The sequence below is a fragment of the Rhipicephalus sanguineus genome, chromosome 11 (assembly GCF_013339695.2).
Source record: "Rhipicephalus sanguineus isolate Rsan-2018 chromosome 11, BIME_Rsan_1.4, whole genome shotgun sequence".
Classification (NCBI taxonomy): domain Eukaryota; kingdom Metazoa; phylum Arthropoda; class Arachnida; order Ixodida; family Ixodidae; genus Rhipicephalus; species Rhipicephalus sanguineus.
The window spans coordinates 36246342-36262324 of NC_051186.1; the positions used below are offsets into that span (position 1 = coordinate 36246342).

At 44.7% G+C, this 15983-nt stretch overlaps 1 protein-coding gene across 1 annotated transcript in view; it reads right to left on the reverse strand.

The window, feature by feature from the left end:
- Positions 1-15983, reverse strand: part of LOC125756395 (zinc finger protein 879-like) — a 53133-nt gene that overhangs the window by 24756 nt on the left and 12394 nt on the right. The window lies entirely within an intron of this gene.

Below are 15983 nucleotides of genomic sequence, written 5' to 3' on the forward strand. Positions count from 1 at the left end.
TTTCAGTGATCATAAATGATAATACACAAATGAAATGACATTCTATGGCAGTAACAAATGACTGAGCATATTATATCGCTCAACTTGCAATGTAACGCTAGGCTTAATACGTTAATGGTCTTAGATACCTTTACTGCGAGCAATGAAGTACCAAGAATACAAAATATTCACAAAGCATGGTAACCCACTTGGCGCAACAAAACGTACTTGCAGAACTAATCATGTCACAAATCGTTAAATGCTTAAATGGTGCGAACTGCTTGTGTTCGATAAGTTGGTCAAAATATTAGGAAACAAAAAAAATGAGCTCCAAGAAAGCTTGCATGTATAGAACATAGAGGTGACAAAAGTGTGAGCATGAAATCAGAAAAGATTACATATCATCATTTGGCAAGGAACAAAACAGAAGGCACCAGTTGCAAATTTAGAGGTAACGAAGACAGTCAAGAACAAAATGCGCCATTTCACAAATCAATGGGTAAATATCAACCAGATAATTCAACTGAACCTTGAGAGCGAGACATAATACAAACATTAAGTGAACCTGAAGTTATACGACAGTAGTCCATTGTGTTCGTTAGCAAAAGGCAATATGTTAATGGGAAGGTCACAAAACAGGATTAGTGGCATCCATTCCAATTACAAATTCAAACAGAATGGCAAAGGCAGAAGAAAAATATCCCATTAGCATAAGAAAATGAGAACTCACATTTGTGCATGCACACTTTTAGATGCGAAGCAGCTTTTGCTCGGGGCTGTGTCCAGTGGTGGCGTCCGCGCGCACTTCGCATGCACCTTCTCCCTCTTCTCTCCTACGCTCCTCCCTCTCGCGCGTCTCATTCTCTCCTCAACAACGGCGTGATGAGCGCCAGCGCATGCACATCCCCCCCTCTTGTGCGCCTGTCGACCGCGTTCCCCGCTCGCCCTGTGAGAATTAACGGCCAGGCTAGAGGGAAGACACAACGCGCGTAGCGTTCCTCTTCGCGTTCCACGACGCTTTGAATGGATGGATGCAGCTTACAGCACAGGACTTCACCCCAGCTTAAGAACCTGGCGAGCCAGTTCCCAAAAGAATTACACCATCTCCCGCTCAAGCGAACCATCTCCCCGCTGCTTCGCATCCACACATGGTTCCCTTTAGCGGGAGATGGTGTAATTTGTTTAATGGTCTTAAAAACTTAATAGTAATGCTTGGCTGCAGCAGAATCACCAAGGCATCCATGTTGAAATTCCGATCAGCAAAGAACTTTCCTACAAAAAAAAACTAAACTGAAACTTGAAAAAAAAAAATCCAAATGTAATTACGCTTTTTTATTGAACATGTACGCGGGACCATTTACATGTAACATGCAAGTTAACATTTATGAACTCTTTGCATGTAAACATCATTTCAAGAATGTTAACAAAGTGAAGAAAATGTTTCAGGGAGAGATCTAACATCAGGCATTTACTACGATTGAGTATATCGACATAACCCCACAAAAGATATGGTTAACGAATTAGTGCTCTTAAATGCACTGCAAGCACAAAGTAATATCACATGGTTGTAGATACTACGTCATGCAGGGATCTTAGTAAAATAAAATCCTGCAGTATTCAATGCAGGTGGCCTCACCTACATTTAAATATGACAGCTAAGTTAGTCATGTTGCACTGGAACATTCTGTGAAGCCATTCTGAAGTTCAACAAATGAGAGCATAGAAAGAATCACTGTTCTAAGGAAAACACAAAGCATTAATAGAAGCAGCAATCTACTAAAGTGGCAGACAAAATGAGGTTTAGAGGTTTACTGGACTTATATACTGCAGAAATCATTTCAATAGTAATTAAATTAAAGACCTTGGCTGGTTCTTGCACAGGAAAACAAACACGGACATCACTCAATAGCTGCGAAGACTGGCTTCCACAATGATCGCATGATGAACAAGACGAAGAAAAATGAGCAAATGCATAGCAGAGAATGTCTCTTTTCTGGGCTATCACAAGCTGCACACAGAGATCAGACGGTCTTCGTGAAGTGCGCATGAAACGACCAGCAATCTTGGCTTGTGCAGCCCTTAGAATGGGCACATACTGTTTGCAAAGTGGGATTCATGTACTGGCTTGCATGACTGTTGTTAGTGTGAGAAGACACAGAGGCAAAAAATGCTTAATTATTCACAACCCCATCATCACATGCTGCGAATTCGTTTGCCTCCACCATTCCTTGCACAGACGTGCTCATAGCTTTCCTCCATTCATACAAAACACACCCTTCTGTACCTCACTAAGAAGTGTGACGGCTGTGTGAACTCTCGAAATCCTTTCTTCAATATCCCATACCATGTGCAGAGCGTGATAGGAGTGTATCACAATCGCACTTCGTGTGAACTCGCTACAGCAATGACAAGACTGCATTAGGAGCATCCCAATAACTGCAACTGCAGTTACGCTTCTACCCAATTTTCCATAATGCCACTAAGCATAAAGCACATGTATGTAAATTCCCAAATCAGGCTCTCAATATTACTACAAAATGTACACCTACACAGCCTGGTGGAATGGCGGCAATACGCCTTTATAACTCACCAGTACAAATACAAGGGATTTCACTGACCTTATTACCTACAAAACATTTGAATGGTTAGTCAAGAACACTTTAATGAAGCAATAACAAATAATGAAACATTCTCGCTACATGCTACTACATACATACAGATCCTCTGGTGACAATAAGGTTTAATGCGGTCATACGTAACCCAGCAGCACCACAGTACTCTGGAATAACCTCCAAAATGTGCCTTTAAAGGGGTCATGAAGCACCCCTTGGGCTTGTTGAAAAAAACACATCCTGCGGAAAGCTGACATGGCTATGAACTGCTTAGCCAAATACTGCAGTCGTGCGCGCCGTGTGAAGGCTGCAAGCGCAGCACGGAGTTGCTGCTTTCTCAGGCGCCCTCTTTTCAAACAGAGGTGGGTTCTCACTCTCGTTGGTGGGCGGAGCGCCTGTCAGTTGACGTCGCGTATCTGTTTCTCCGCATCGCAAGAGACACAGCGTCCTCACTGGCCGATAGCCAACGTAAATCGAGAGCGGCGTTCAGATGAGATGCGTTTCTTGCCACTGGGTGCCGCCACTTGCCGGCGCCGACCACCACAGTCTGCTAACTTTAGACGGCAGCCACACACGCCCACGCCAATCACAGCGGGAGGGCGATCACGTTTCACGACGCGCACTGACGTAACTTCTTTCGCCCGTGCCATCCCTCCCTGTGTAGCTTCCAGTGCGCTTGTCGGGACGAGAAAAGAGAGAAAGCGCTGAGAGCATGCACCAAACCCCTGTAACTCCGCTCGTTCTTGACGGATTCGAGAAATTCTTGCAGCAAGCGATTGGGGAGGCAGTAAACTCCGATACTGAGGTCATTAGAATTACTTGGAAAAGTGGTTCATGACCCCTTTAACAAAAAAAAGCTCGTACAGGAGAAATTCCATTGCATCACTGGCGCTCATGCACACGCAGGTGTTTTCTGAGGTGTGACCTCTGCCTAAACGTCTGGGCGCATGAAGGGCACTGATATGGTCGTTCGCCAGTGTGGATGCGCACATGCTCGTTCAGTGAGCACTTCAGTGAGAAGCTCTGGGGGCACAGGTGGCACTTGTGTGGTCGCTTGCCCGTGTGGGTGTGCAGGTGACCATTCAACGAAGACTTATGTGAGAAGCTTGAGGGGCACAGGTGACACGCATACGGTCGCTCTCCTGTGTGGGTGTGCAGGTGATCCTTCAAAGGTTACAAGACCGGTTACTCAAGTACTGCCTTTCAATTGAACAGAAAATGAATTCAAGTTCAAGGGTTTTACGTGGCAACACCACACTACTGTCATGAACTGGGCCAAAGTACGAAAATTTGGATTTGTTTGGAACCACCTAGGATTTTTCCAATGCGTACATAAACACAAGTACACGAGTGTTTTTGTATATGACCCTTATTGAAATACAGCCACTGCACTCGTAGTAACAAAATGTCAAATAAAAAATTAAAAGAGACTAACACTGACTGACACAGACTCTTTCACTGTCCTGTAAACGGCTTCACGGCGTATTTAGGAACAAAGCACACTGTTCAACATTTCACATTAGCTCTACACACACATATATATGCTAAAGGACCAAGTTAATGAAACACATTGCTACATGGATTACAACGATAATTTCTTGCCCAGTACTCTTGCCTCAATATCTTAATATTTTTCAACATCCCTCTATACATATGAGAATGCCCTAAACAGTGCACTAAACAAGAGTGTATGCTAGGCTGAACAACACAATGTAGAACAAAATAAGCACTTATTTCCTCAGTGCTAAGGTTCCTAGAGCAAAAGGATGCATATTTTAACTAAATGAAATCTTCAAAGAAGATAGAAAGCATATGTTCATGATGTGACATAATAAATCCAAGTGGCCTCAGAGTCCTCTGATATTCGGTGGCATGTACCTAAGGAGAGAAAGAGGGGAATAAGATATTAGCAACAGTGGACAATGTCAGAAGTAAAGCAGGCCCTGCTGCTATACAAAATGCATTTAAGAAGTGAATTCCATTTGTAAGCTAGGCATGCTTATATTAAAACCAGTTTGGGATTTTATGGCGGTTATTTGTGTTCAGAATACTTACTACACCTGTATCACTAAAATAAAAAAAAATAAAAGTTTCTTTATCCCATGCAAGCTAACCATGCACCTTCTACATGAGCTATTTTCTGAAATCACACTTTAATGCTGAGCTACACATCTGCACCTGTCTAAAACATACTGAGCAAGGCTACACAGCAAGATGGTGCGGTAGTGCTTTTCATGTCGCATACTCATGGAATGAAACACGACATCATGACATCAAATATAACTGGCGACGGCGACCAGCGTGACTGAAGCAGCAAGATACCTTCGGAAGACTTTACCGACTTCGGCGTAGGGTGCACTTATGGTGGCGCTCACACAAACGGATGCGCTACGGAACCACCAGCGTGATCACATTTTGTCCTAGTTACCACAGAACTGCAGATTTGCGATAACAGCATGGCAGACGCTGCAATGTCGAATCGCAACCACGCTCCAGAGCCTGTCTGAGCCCACACGCATTCTTCGTTGTGCAAGTGTTTGTATGGCCAGCATGCAAATTTTGATGAAGACCAGCGTGCCAAACTACGGCGAAGGAATTTTCTGCTAAGCGTGCAACGACCATTATCTACAGCGAATGCCATCCTCCAGAGATATCCTCGCAAAAGTGTCCAGACAAGTTGCAACGCTGGAAGGAAAGACCACCGAGGCAAAGCCAGTGCCGACCACCAGAGGCATTGTTGCTACAGATGATGGGGCGATGTCGAATGGTCCTTGTTCGAAGCTCGAGGGCCCAGAACTGAAATCTCCTTCGAATCCCTAGCGAAAATTCCCAATAGAAAAACCAATAGTCTATTAGGTTACTGACACCTATTAGTCTAGTTGTTCTGTATAGGCATATTAGAACAGTATTTGGCTATTGGTTCTGTATCAGCTTATTGGAACTATATTGGTTCTCTATTAGCCAAATGGAACTATATTGGCCTATTGGTTTTGTATCTGTATTTGCCTACTGGCATTGTATTGGTTTTGTATTTGCCTATTGGTAATGTATTAGTTCTGTACATATTTGCCTATTTCTCAGCCATTACCCCGTTAGAATTAGTCTTGCATAAGTGTTTTATGGCTGCCTTGTCGTCATGCGGAAGGTCCACAATGTGGCAGCGCCCCTGCAATGATAATCACAGTGGATGAATGAGGCATATGTTCGAATATATTGTCATAATAAAAACTACAAATGCTTCCTCGGGCCCTTGATGATGTCTTGCGGGCGACGATTTTGCCAAGGCAACTATGTCTTGCATCAATTTCTTCTGGACTGCCGCATCCGAACTTGAGGAAGTGCCTGAAAAATTCTGTAAATAAACAGAGCCATGAAATCAGAAAACAGTAACACATCTTTAACTAAAGTTTACTTTTAAAGCAATGGGTAGAAATTAGGGGGCACAGTGAGAAATTATCTTGACCTTCATTCACCGGACATGTTCACAATGTAGCAGGAGCTCAGCTATAGCAAAAACTGAGTGAAATATTAGACACCCAACTGTGGCTTACTGCGTGAAAGAAAACAGTATATCGGCAAAATGTTGCGGCAACAAAGGAAGGAAAAGAAAGGGGCAAAATGAAAAAAAAAAAATTAAGCAGCGCCTTATCCCATTTACATGCTTGCGTCCCGTGTTCTTTGAGCTGTACCCAATAATGAACTGGAAACTCGTCCTTAGATTACAGCAAACTCAAAAATCACTTACAATCTGTGACGTGCTCTTTTTCACGACGGTGGTGCGACTATCATACCTAGAGCATGCCACTAAATCTCAACTTAAAGATGGCATGAAGTAAATTAAGCTAGGGTAGATTCACGATGAGGCAATCAGTAATATGTAAGACTGTAGTAAAGGCAGCCTACATTCTATACCGTTGCAAGCCCAACACAGCAGTCAGGTTGCAATGAGTTGGGTATAACACACATGCTGCATGTTACATGCTTATGCAATTAAGCCAACAGGATTAATAAATCACGCCAGTGTAGTACATATGCTATAAACATTTTGTATAATGAATTATCATGTGGCCTTCATGTGTTTCTTGTGACGTTATGTCGAACAAATATAATAAGCCGATTGGCATGCACTACAACACACAAACCGCATCGACTAGAGCGTTTTATTATGAGGCGATAAACGCGTTTTTGGCTCAACAAGCACGTTGTACATACTTACAGAGGGTTCGCGAGACTCCAACTGCACTCACAAGCAGGGCGCCTGTCCCTCACCTCTAATCTATGCTAGGTTTTTTTTTTGTGCCAGTGATGCTACCGAGGACTTCTGATTTGGAGCAATTTTTAGAGCAGCGAAATTTCCATTTTGGAGCACTTTGGAGCAGCAAACATTTTCATTTTGGAGCACTTTGGAGCAGATAATTTTGCATCTGGGAGCACTCTGGAGCAGCTAATTTGACATCTTGCAGTGCACTAGAGAAGCAACTAACATTCAAGCACCTGAATAATTATTATGGGGCTCTTATGAAGATCTAGAAATATTTTGATTCATTGCAAATCTCATGGAAAAAATAATCTCAGGAGAACTCCATATTTCACTCAATAATGCAAAAAGAAGGGCTCATGCAGTTTAGTGTTCTGGATTAACCTCTTCGGTGATTATTTTCGACACTAGCAAATAAACAGAATACCGGATCAATAAAATTGTACTTTATGAAATAACACTCTAAATACATCTACCTGGTTATCACAGACGTGGTAGACAAACGCCGTGACGTACAACAGTGCCTCAATGCTAGAGTCCCACTGTCCCTAATGCATTCCCCTAAGACGACAGCAAAGCGAAAGCCGGGTTCTTTTTCTTCTCAATCAATGTGTTGATCATCCCCCTCCCTTTCTGCAAGCTTTGATTCTGCACCTCACATGGTTTTTCACTGCCTCCATGATCGGCACACCGATCATTATGACATTACCAGGCGTAGCCAGAAATTTTTTTAAGGGGGGGGTGGTTTCAACCATACTTTATGTATGTTCGTGCATGCGTTTGTATGTGTGCGTGTATATATACGCAAGTAAAATTGAAAGTTTTCAGGGGAGGGGGTTTGAACCCCCCCCCCTTGGCTACGTCCCTGGACATTACGATCTATGACGCCATGATGATGCCATGAAGTGATGATTGTTTTTTGCACAGATCGATTGACGCCGCCGACGGTCAATTTTCGTGTTTGATGAAGCATAGATCTAAGGCTTTCGTATTAATATGGCGTATTGAACGTTAACAGCCTGGCCCTTAACAACCTGGCCTTACATGCCAAACTGTCCTCCATCATGTCACCTCTATGCCGTGCGCGAAACAGCTTCACTTATCCACTTCACAGAGTGGAATGGCTCCTCATTTTTTTTTTATTGTGATAGCAATTATATGGACACTCTCGACGGGTTTTTTCCAACGCCGTTGCCGTAATTTTTCGTATAAAGTCCAAATTGATAACATCACCCCGCCCATTTTACCCGCGCGTAAAAGCACGCGAGCACTGTCGACGAACGCGGCTGACGTGGAGATTAAACGAGCCGGCTGTCTCCATCGCACGGAGAGCGCATGCAATAACATTTTCCCGGTGCGGGCCTGCCGTCGATTGCTCATCAGACAGAGAGGAAACGCCCCGCCCGTCTTTCGTAAGGAGCATGAAGGGACGCCAGGGTGGGGAGGACTGCACCGCTCGAAGGGTGCATTCACTGGCACGCGCGCTATCTTGAGGCATCAGCAAACGGCTCGTAAACTTGCTGTGCTCACAACACTTACTTCGCGTTTAGAGAACTCACAGCACGAAAACCGCTTCGGTTCCTGGAGCGGCCCTATTCCCTTAAATCAGCGTTTTGTTGAGTTACGCGAGCTCGGATCCAAAAGAGTTAGCTGCTAGCCTTACTTCGTACAACAATACAATTGGTTGGTATCGCATTCACTGCTTCGCCCTAAAGCGAAACTGAGTTTTTTTAACCGTGAGCTATTGACCCTGGACAGCGAGCAGCCGACGTGTAACATGGTGTAGCCGCTACACAGTGGGCTGTCAGTGACGGGCCCGCTGCTGACAGCTGCGCATATTAAAACGGAATTGCGGCTGCTCCGACCAGGAGACATGTTTTTATTAATGAGATTACATTTTGTTGCGATAGCAATTATATGGACACTCTCGACGGGCTTTTGCCGTCATGTCCCGTATAAAGTCCGAATTGATAGCATCCCCCCGCGCATCGTATGTTCTACCGGGAGTAAAAGCGCGCGAGCGGGGCCGACGAACGAGGCTGAAGCAGAGATCAAACGAGCCGGCCCTCTCCGTCGCTCGGAGGGCGCATACAATAACATCACCCCGCTCGGTAGGCCTGCCGTCGCAGCAGAGAGGAAACGCCCCACCCCTCTTGAACGCGCATGAAAAGACGCGAGGGGAGGGGGGGGGTCGCTAGAGCAGCAACTTTGAACTTTGATTCTAAGGGCGCGGTCGCTATCGGCAGCCATGCGCGGGCGGCTCGTACACCCTTCTACGTGCTGCGCTCTCAACGCGAACAGACTGTGCGGAAAGAGCATATCTCCCTGGAGCGGCCGTATTCTCTTACACCAGCGTTTTGTAGAGTTACGCGAGATCGGATCGTTGCTATCGTATCCATTGCTTCACCCTTGCGGTGAAACTGACTTAAAAAAATGCGAGAAAAAAAAATGGAATTGGCACCCTAGCACTCACGAGCTCGAAAAGGCAGGGCCTTTTAAGGAGTATTTACCGCAGATTGCAAACCCGGATGTGCTGGTGGAAGGAATTACGAAAAAGTTCTTCCGGATGAAGAGCCATGGATAAAGTATACCTGAGGAAAAGTGTCAATGCTGTCCCACCGTTCACGCGCTCTTCCATAGACGCGAAGCACGGAAAATTCGATATTGTTCCATATATTCTATTGCTAGTGATTCCCTATTTCACTTCGCGATGACCAGAAACAGAAGTGACAGACATTTTAGCGGCACGCGTGTGGTTATTACTGAACATCGCTTTTATTATGTGCCGTGCGACGCTTGCAGCGAGCTATAAGCAGCGTTTCTGGAACAGACGACGCCCGCCGATGAATCGCCGCCACACTTCTCGCCTAGACGTCACGAGCCTCTGCGAAGAGCGCGTTTTGCTGTCAAGCCGAATTGCAGAACAGAAGCTGCGTCGGCACCGTGCATGGCGTCATGGCTTACTCGGCACGCATGCGCGAGCGCTGTTTATACGGCGGAATAATTCTTGGCCCGTGGTTGTAACTTTGACGGCCCCAAGATGTTTTGACGCGCCAGCGGTGCGATTGCCGGTGATAGACACCCGCAAACCCTACACTCTGACGCAGTTTGGCGCAATTTTCGTCGATATTATCAGGATGGCGGCAGTAAATACAATTTGGCGCACTTTGGCGCAGTCGGCGCAGGAGTGGAATCACTGTTTGTGCGTACGGACAAACACAACAACGAACTGCAATAATACATGCGCTCAATCATTCAACCTCTATTAGAGCGTGTGGACTTGCAATCGAGGCGTCGCTGGGCTCGCTGTCATCAAATACAAATACCGGAGACAGAGGACGAAGGACTTGTTTCCCAGGCCTTTCGGCTTCGTTCCAAGTTTGAATACAAAAAGAAAGGTGACATCACACAAATACTAAATAGGAGTAAATACCATGCACACTCAACTCGCCAAACAATCGGAGCACACGGGCCTTGAAGTAACATTGTTGCTCGTCTTGCCCTTATTCATGGTGCCACTTTGTAGAGTCGAAATCCAAGACATTTATGGCTGAGAACTTCTTAATCTGGTGCACGCTGAACACAGTATTCGCGTTGTCGTCGCGCAAGCACACTAGACCAAACAAACACCGTGTAAGCAGGCTTACGTGAAACATCTAGATTTGACAAAGCGCGCGCTAAGACGACACACACCAGAGGAGGCACTGCACACACACAACGTTTTGGCTTGGCCGCAGGCTCGGCATGTCATCGTATCGGCTGAGGTGAGCGCGCGCCAAACCAACGTACGTTGCGCCAAACGCTCGGTAGCACGGTAGGTGGCGTTTGCAGATCCAATTCTTTCACGAGTTTTAATAGGGAAGTTCCCGGGACATGGGATGGGATCAGTGATGAGACAAGCTAGCGCAAAACTCGCAACTAAGGCTAATGGACGTAACCTCGTGATAATCGCGGGAGGTCTAAACGACGTCTTGAATGAAGAATCAGCCGAACTAGCGACCACATTAGCGAAAGGGGTAGATGACATGCGCGCCATTTCCCCTCAGGTGCAGATAGTGGTATGCACAATACCGGAGGTACCGGTGCGTGACGTCAACCTGCAAAGAGCGGTTGTCGACGCAAACAAAGAGATATGGCATATGAGTCGAAAGAAAGGCATCGAGGTAGTGGAAATAAACAGAGAGGTGCACAGGTGGGGTGGTTTTCAAAGAGACGGAATACACTTCGATAGGAGGCTTGGTCATGAGTTGGGTTGGCGACTTGCGGGACGCGCAGTAGCTTTTTTGGGGGGCACGCGGGCCCTTCGGTGCCCAGGGTAGCTTGTAATGAGGAAAACAACCAGGGGGACTCTTTGACAGGCAGTATAGCGAAAAACCAGAGAAAAGTTAAAAGAAGGGAGAAGGCGCGTGTTGCAATTAGTTACATTAACATGCAGGGTGGCAGAAAAAAGGAAAAATGGTTAATGATTGAGGGACAGTTAAACAAGGAACAGATAGGTGTTTATGCGATTACAGAAACACACCTTAGAGACTTGGAAGAGCCACCACATATTGACAATTATATTTGGGAAGGATGTAACAGGATCACATCAGAAAGGAGAGGTGGGGGTGTTGGAATGCTAATTCATAGCAGAACAAAATGGGATAGAGTGAAGCAGACGTGTTCAGAGCACCTTTGGGTTTCGGGCACAGTAGGTGGAAAGAAAACGTGGCTAGGTGTAGCATACTTGTGGACGGGGAATAACTGCAGAGAAAAGAATCTGGAGATAGTGAAATGCATAAGCACCGATATTAAAGAATTTGGTCATGATGCCGAAATAATCCTTCTAGGGGACATGAACGCTCACATTCGTGACCTTGACAGATATTCAGACACCAATGGCAAGTTATTGGTAGATCTCTGCGAGCAACATAGTCTTGAGATAGTTAACGTGGGGCCGAAGTGTGAGGGGCAGATCACGTGGGAAGTCGGAAACAGGCAATCGAGCATTGATTATTGTCTCATGACAGAAGGAATATATGACAAACTTAGAGAGATGAGAATAGACGAGGAAGGCATTAACAGCTTGGGTAGTGATCATAAACGCATAATATTACAAATGGGATATAAAACTGAAAATAAGAACATAGAATCAAAATTTGGCAGCTTGTATCTAAATGACAAACAAATAACGAATGTAGCCGCAAGAGTCGAAGAAAAAGTAGACGAACTGCCAGGCAAAGACTGGAAGTATAGTGAGCTGCTGCATATAATCACAAAAGAAATGGAAAAAGGGAAGAAAACTATTTGTTGGAAAGGAAAGAGAAAGCCAAAAAGTTGGTGGAACAAAGAAATCCGGGAGGCGATCGAGAAGCGACGTGAGGCATCACGGGAGCACAGACAGGCAAAAAAAGAGAAGCGGCCACAGGACGAAGTCAACCAAATATGGGAAATATATTTAGAGCAAAAATCCATCGTGCAGAAATTAGTCGAGGCAAAAATTAAAGGTGAAAGTGAACGCTGGATGACAGAGATTCGCGAAAAGAAGAAGGCCGCGCCTAGGATATTTTGGAGCCACCTAAAAGCGCTAGGTAGGAAGTCTGTCACAATGCAACAACGTTTGGTAGATGAAGGAGGAAATCAATTGGAAGGGCATGAAGCGCTAGGTTACATCCGAAAGATAACAGCCGATTCGTTTAAAAAGGTCACCCAGGGGATTCCCCCGGTAGGTAATAGTACGCAAAGGAGTGCAACTGACGAAGATGTAGTACTAGAGAATTTCAATTGGAAGAAGGCCGAAGGAAAAATTCCTAAGCGCACTACTCCGGGCTTAGATGGGGTTCCCGTCAGCCTCATTAACGAACTCGGACATAACACTAAAGAAGCACTGCTGAAAGCCGTAGAAAAGTGCTTACAGGAGCGGGAAATACCAGACAGTTGGCGAAAAAGTAGAATGAACTTAATCTATAAAGGCAGGGGAGAAAAGGATAACATTCGCTCGTATAGACCGCTAACCATTACATCGGTGCTATACAGGTTGGCGATGCAGGCAGTAAAATTAAAAATAGAAGCGTGGGTAGAACAAAATGATATTTTGGGAGAACTTCAGAATGGATTTCGAATCGACAGGCGGTTAGACGATAATCTGTTTGTTCTTACCCAGTGTATAGAAATATCGAAAATAGAAAACAGGCCCTTATACATAGCTTATCTAGATATCACCGGAGCGTATGACAACGTTAAGCAGGAAATTTTGTGGGATATATTGAAAGAAGTGGGCATAGGGGACGACTGTATACAGCTTTTGAGGGAAATGTACCGAGAAAATACAGTTTGTATAGAATGGGAAGGAATAAGTAGCAAGGACAGCGTTGAAATTAGCAAGGGGCTGAGACAGGGATGTCCTTTGTCCCCGCTGTTATTCATGCTGTACATGGTGAGGATGGAAAAAGCGCTAGAAGGTAGCAACATTGGATTTAATTTGTCACACAAACAGGTCGGCACGATGGTTGAGCAGAAGCTTCCAGGTCTATTTTATGCTGATGATATTGTCTTATTTGCGGACAGTCAAGATGATATACAGCGACTGGCAGATATATGCGGAAGGGAATGTGAGGCTCTAGGACTAGGATTTAGTGCAACCAAATGTGGATTGATGGTATTCAATGATCACGAAGACCATGCGGTCTTCATACAGGGCCAAAAAATACCGAGGGTAAGCGAGTACAAGTACCTCGGAGTATGGGTAAATGAGGGGGATAGATATATGGAGGTACAAGAGAAAGCAGTGGTAGCAAAGGGAAAGAGGAATGCTGCAATTATGAAGCACAGAGCTTTATGGGGATACAATAGGTACGAGGTGCTTCGAGGGCTGTGGAAGGGTGTGATGGTCCCGGGGCTTACATTTGGGAACTCAGTGGTTTGCATGAAGTCAGAGGTACAATCAGGATTGGATGTAAATCAAAGGACGGTGGGCCGCCTCGCGTTGGGCGCTCACGGGAAGACGACAATTGAGGCTGTAAAGGGTGATATGGGATGGACAGGCTTTGAAGTGAGGGAAGCTCAGAGCAAAATGAGATTCGAAGAGAGGCTGAGGAAAATGAAGAAGAGTAGATGGGCAGACAAGGTTTTCAGGTATTTGTATAGAAAAAGCGTTGACACGCAGTGGAGAAAGAGAACTAGGAGGCTCACCAGTAAATATACGGCTAGCAGTGCGGGCGATATGGCAACAGGGAGCATTAAGCGGAAGGTCAGGGAGGCGGAGAGGACTTATTGGATGACAGCGATGGAAAAGAAGCCGGCTCTGAGTAACTACCGAAAGGGAAAAAACGAAATAAGGAGGGAAAGGTTTTATGATAATTCAAGGGGAAGCGCTTTACTGTTTGAAGCAAGGTCGGGCTGCCTTAGAACGCGAAGCTATAAAGCGAGATTCAGTAACGAAGACGAACACTGTACATGCTGCGGGGGAACTAGGGAAACGATGGAACATGTACTGATTGAATGTGGCGATATTCACCCAGGTATACGTGTGGGCACGAGTCTAGAGGAAGCCTTGGGTTTTAGGGACAACAATGGAAAGCTGAACACGTCCGCGATAGAAATAAGTAAGAGACGGTTAGAGTATTAATTGGTGGAAGAAGAGTAGAGATAAAGTACAAAAATAAATAATGGGGGGGGGGGGGAATAAGGTCATTCTGCTTTAAGAGGCAGAGAGATAGACCGTGAATTTATAAATATTTTTGGTATAATAAGATAGATTTAATCAATGTAGACAAGGTATTAGGCCAGCATGAAACAAGGAAGTTTTTCCTTTTTCTTCGAGCATGGTGGCAGACATGTCACCGCCCCGTTATAAAGGGGACGCTCATAGCATCCATCCATCCATCCTTTCTGCTGTATTTTTACAGCACTACTTAGGTTGCTTGGCATAAATCGCTATAAAGTTTACATATTTTAAATTCTTTTCTTTAACCAAGAAACGTGTAAAGAAAAAGTTCATGAAAAAATTTATGAAGAAAATAAGCGACTGCACAACAGTGGCACTGTTCACCAGCTGATGAAACAGTTAAGAAACTTGTCACAGCTGCCACAGAGTCGAGAATCAAAAGGAAACAAGGCAACGACGCATCAATTTTTATAGTTTTGGTTTCGGTTTCATTGCAGCGCTAGAACACCGCAGCTCGTTTCGGATCGTGGAAGTAGCCAAGAAGAGAGGAGGAATGTTTCGCCCTTTCCTACCAGATATTTGTACATACGTGCATAGTTAGCTTTTGGCTGCTCACGCAATTTGCTTTTCGCGCACTGGCTTTGGCAGTGCTCCATCCACTGTTCAGACTGTCCCAACTATCGCGCGAACGCACAAGAAAAGAAACATTTCGATGACAGTTCGACCGGATTAACCGTAAGACGCGTTCCAAATGATTCTACACCAGGTACACCCAAAACAAGCCAGCTGCCTCTGGCTGTTGAAGAAATTGAAAGTCCGAAGAGTTATAGCTCGGAAAACTGTGATTTAAATAAACTATCCTTTCCTCCGCATACGAGGCTTCTAGCAGTTGTCCTAGCTCTTTGTTGTTTTTTTTCTTCTTAGGGACAGCTTCAACCATTGCATGAACTTCAAGATTTCTATTTTGCCAACTAACTGGAAAGTGGGTTAAACCAAACACAAAATAAAATTTGTAGTTTTATACCTCAGCAAGGGTTGTCTATTTAGAGAGATGCAGCAATACACACAGGAAGAATAAATCTGTTGCATAAGGCAGTTCAAACAAATTATGCTTTTAAAGAAATATTTAAAGCATGCACCTTTTGCAAATATTAGTGTCAGTGATTTTAAAAACATGAGGCATATACCAATGTAAACGTGACAATGCTATATTTTCATGTAAAGACTGCAATGCTATAACAGGTTTTGACTGTTACTTCACAACAAAAGTCTCTTCCAGTAATTTACAATAACCCTTGCCCATTCTCAACAGCAATCACACATGCCAACTGACTTCTTGACTTCATACTGTTCAGTTAAATATTTTGCCAATACAGGTTCATTCTTTCTAAACACTTATTTGCCTACCACCATCCACACGGGCATGAAATGAGCACGCCAATCGCCTCATTTTTTTTCTCTTGCAGATCACAAGTACCGACACAGACAC